Below are 4,154 nucleotides of genomic sequence, written 5' to 3'. Positions count from 1 at the left end.
TTTGAATATTGATAGACTCTTGCTTTTGGATAAATGCATGAATTACATCTTCAAAGTTTTTTCTTGGAGGTGTAACATAAGGAATATAACCTTGATGATTTTGGTTATTTTGAAAATATTGTTGTGACGGTTGTGCATTATTATCATTCCTCCAACTAAAATTAGGATGATTTTTCCATCCAGGATTATATGATGGTGAAAAAGGATCTAGTATTGGTTTTTTATAATTGTTAACATAATTTGCTTGTTCATGGAGACATTCTTTAAATGAAGGTAATGTTGGACAATCTTTTGTAGCATTCATGTGTATCACATATATGACAAACAATTTCTTGAATTTTTAATTGACCACTCTTTTTCATTTCTAATGACTCAATTTTTCTTGCTAAAGATGCAAGTTTAGCTTGAATATCTATATCATCTTTAAGATTATAGATACCACCCCCATTTGTTGAATTATTGTTTTTAGTTGTTGGTGGTTCTGTGCCTATATTATCCCAATTTTGAGCATTTTCTGCTAATGAATCCAAATATTCCATAGCTTCATTTGGGTTTTTATCTTCAAAAGTTCCATTACACATGAATTCTATCATTTGCCTATCTTTAGGTATTAGACCTTCATAAAAGTGAGAAACTATTCTCCATGTTTCAAAACCATGATGTGGGCATGTATTAAGTAATTCTTTATATCTATCCCAACATTGATAAAACGTTTCTCCTTGTTTTTGAGAAAAAGTTGTAATTTGTCTTTTAAAAGAGTTTGTTCTATGGGAAGGGAAAAACTTTTTGAGAAATTGTTGTTGCATTTCTTCCCATGATCTTATTGAACTTGATCTTAAATTTTGTAGCCATGTTTTAGCTTTATCTTTTAAAGAAAAAGGGAAAAGCTTTAATCGAACTATATCCATGCTACAATTTTGATCATTATAAGTGTTACAAACTTCCTCAAATTCTCTTAGATGCAAATATGGATTTTCAGAATCTAAGCCATGAAAATTTGGTAAAAGTTGAATAATTTGAGGTTTGAAGTTGAAATTAGATGCATCAGGAGGAAAAACTAAACAAGATGGGGCACTAGTTCTAATAGGGTTCATATGGTGCCTAAGTGTTCTTAATTGATCATGTCTTGATATTATTATATATATTATTATTATTATATTATCATCTTGATTATTTGAATTATCATCCATGTTTAAATTATTTTCAGATACTCGAATAAGTCTACCACTTTTTTTCGACTCCAAATACTCATAAAAAAAAAAACAACACAATACTTATAAATAAAACATAATTAACAAATATAAACTTAATTTATACCTCCCCGGCAAGGCGCCAAAAACTTGCTACTACTTAAATAATAATTCACCCAAGTGTAGGTTGTCTGCAAGTAATATTTCGTAAGTACGAGATCGATCCACAGAGAGGTTATTTTGAGTTTAAATTTATTAATTTATAGATTACCAAATGCAAGAATGAAGTTTACAAATTATAAATTTTGTCAAGGCTTGAGGATTTATTCTTGGTTTATGTAATATTGTTTAACTAAAAGTAAAACAAAAGAAACCACCATAAATAATGGTTCCAAGAAAATTAAACACACACATAATATAATATAGTTCCCACTATAGAAAATACCGAATTAACCGATATTTATATATGGTACCTATGATTATAATTATGACATATAAATAAATAATTGCATAAAGTAAATGTTAAATTAAATCATTATATTTCATTTAGAACAACCGGCAGAGCCACGCTATTGCCTAAATGAAATATATTGATTTAATAAGTTAGTTGCGGTAAAGAAAAGTTAGTTGCGATAAAGTAAAAGTTAGATGCGAAAATAAAAGTTAGTTGCGATAAAGTAAATGTTAGATTGTTAGATGTTAGTATTAAATCATAATATTTCATTTAGAACAACCGGCAGAGCCACGCTATCGTCTAAATGAAATATTATGATTATTATATAAATATATATATATATATCTATAATATAAAATAAGTGATGAAATTTTATTGTATCAAAATTAAACAACAAATCAAGATAACCACTTTAATGGTATCAAGCATTTGATGTAAATTGATAACAACAAATAATTCATTTTTATACCTACAATAAAAATGTTAGCTAAATGAAAAGAAATAAAGAAAGAATATAAAATATAAACAATCTTACTTCACCAAGAATGCATCCTCTTCACCTTGACATAATAGATTTAGCTTGCCATAAGCTTACTTTTGATCAACACTAAAATATCACTCATAGTTGAGAACATGAAAGAAAATATATTGGAACTTAGAACTTTGATACACACTCACACTATATTTTACAATGAGATAAATGATTCTCAAGCTAGCACAAGGCCTCTATTTATAGGCCAAATGAGAGAAAGGGTCAAAATTTTTATTAATGCCATGTAGTTGCAATAGTATTCTTTGTCTCCTCCAAGTTCAATTCCATGTCCCTTCTTTCAATGCTTTGTTCCATGACTTTAATCACCGAATTTGACTCTGCTCAAAATGGCAAACATGTGGGGAATTGTCTGTAGATGAATTTGGCCACTTGGTTCACCTCATTTGGTTAAATATTGAAATAGTTATGATTTTTTACTCTATGCTGGTCATAGTAAAAGTAAATTTGTCCTCCTTTTGATATTTGCACAATTTGATCATCTTAAATTTTTTAGGCAATCATGTCTTCTGCAAAGTTGTAGATAATTTCTCAAGGATTCCAACATGTTTGAGTCACCTCCATTTGAATTTTCTAGCTTGAGTTATCATTATTTACCAACACGTAGAAAACCTGAAAATAAAACATATTTAGTAAGACAATTAAATATAAACAAACAATACTAAAATAACATAATTTTATAATTTTAATGAAACTTAAATTTTAAAATACAGGTTTTAACATATAATAATTATTAATTTTAAGTTTCATCAGCTGCCATCTGCTCGCCAGACGACAGTACTACGGAATAGGCTATATCTAGCCCAATGGTCTTATCTTTGAGGAAATTAGCAAAGACCTCTGAAATGAATGAGTGAGTGGCCCCTGAATCTATCAAGGCCTTCGTAGCGGAACCGGATATAAAAATTCTCCCTGAAAGATCGGAACTCTAAGTTGAACCCAATATTACATAGACTAAACTTATAGACATGAAAAGGTTGAAGTTCTTCTAACTTAAATTTCCAAAATATTACAAAGTAGAGCATGCAATCCTATCGCAATTCTATGTTCAAAATATTAACCCAAAACATTAAGTTCCAATGCAGACTCAAAGCTTAAGGTACTGTCATAAGCATCGTATCCGGGTTCGTCTCCGTGGCATGGAGAGCAAACACTCTGCCTTGGTTAGGCAGATTCCTCTGAGGGCACTGCAGAAATAAGTGGTCTGGACTACCACACCTATAACACTTTCCTGAGCCGTACATACATGCCCCAGGATGGCGACGTGAGCACTTAGGACAGACTGGGCGCTCAAGAGCCCTCGGGGTTGGGCGTCCCCGCTGCTGCTGGCCTTGTTTCTAGGCAGCCCGTGAAAAGGCCTCTTGTTCTGCTGCTGATGCTGCTGAGGAGGAGGCGGTGCGGTACCTGGACTGGTCGCTTTCCCAAGCGATCTCTCTCGATATCCCACTGATCCTGCTCTGCGGTTAGAGCTTTGGAGACAGCGACCTCATAAAAAGTAGGGTCAGACACCCTAACATCACGGCGCAAGATCGGCCGTAGACCCACCAAAAATGCATCATCTTGGCTCTAGCATCATTTGCAATCAGGGGTACAAAATGACAACCCCTCTCGAACTTACGGATGAACTCCGTAACAGTCATATCTCCTTGCCTCAAGCTCATAAACTCAGTGGTCAACCTGGTGCGCACATCCTCAGCAAAGTATTTGGAGTATAACACCTCCGTGAAGCGTACCCAACTCAGCGTAGCCACGTTCAGGGCTACCGATGCTCCTTCCCACCATAAGCGGCATCTCCTCCGAATAAGTAGGTGGCACATCGGACTCTGTCTGCATCTCCAAGCTCCATGAACTCGAAGATAACCTCGAGGGACTTGATACAGCCCTCAGCAATCATGGGGTCAGACGTCCCAGAAAACTCCTTCGGACGCATCTTCATGAATCTTTCGTAGACAGCCTCAGG

General features: G+C 34.0%; 1 non-coding gene across 1 annotated transcript; it reads left to right on the top strand.

Annotated features, from left to right (window-relative positions):
- The first annotated feature begins 651 nt into the window (after window positions 1–651).
- LOC142534943 (small nucleolar RNA R71) lies at window positions 652–762 on the top strand. The gene has a single exon (XR_012817294.1). It is a non-coding gene; the product is annotated as a small nucleolar RNA R71 (small nucleolar RNA).
- Window positions 763–4,154: the final 3,392 nt, after the last annotated feature.

Source organism: Primulina tabacum, unplaced genomic scaffold (genome assembly GCF_025594145.1).
Source record: "Primulina tabacum isolate GXHZ01 unplaced genomic scaffold, ASM2559414v2 Contig741, whole genome shotgun sequence".
Lineage (NCBI taxonomy): Eukaryota > Viridiplantae > Streptophyta > Magnoliopsida > Lamiales > Gesneriaceae > Primulina > Primulina tabacum.
Note: the sequence above shows the minus strand (reverse complement) of the source record. Positions and strands in the feature narration are given on the sequence as shown.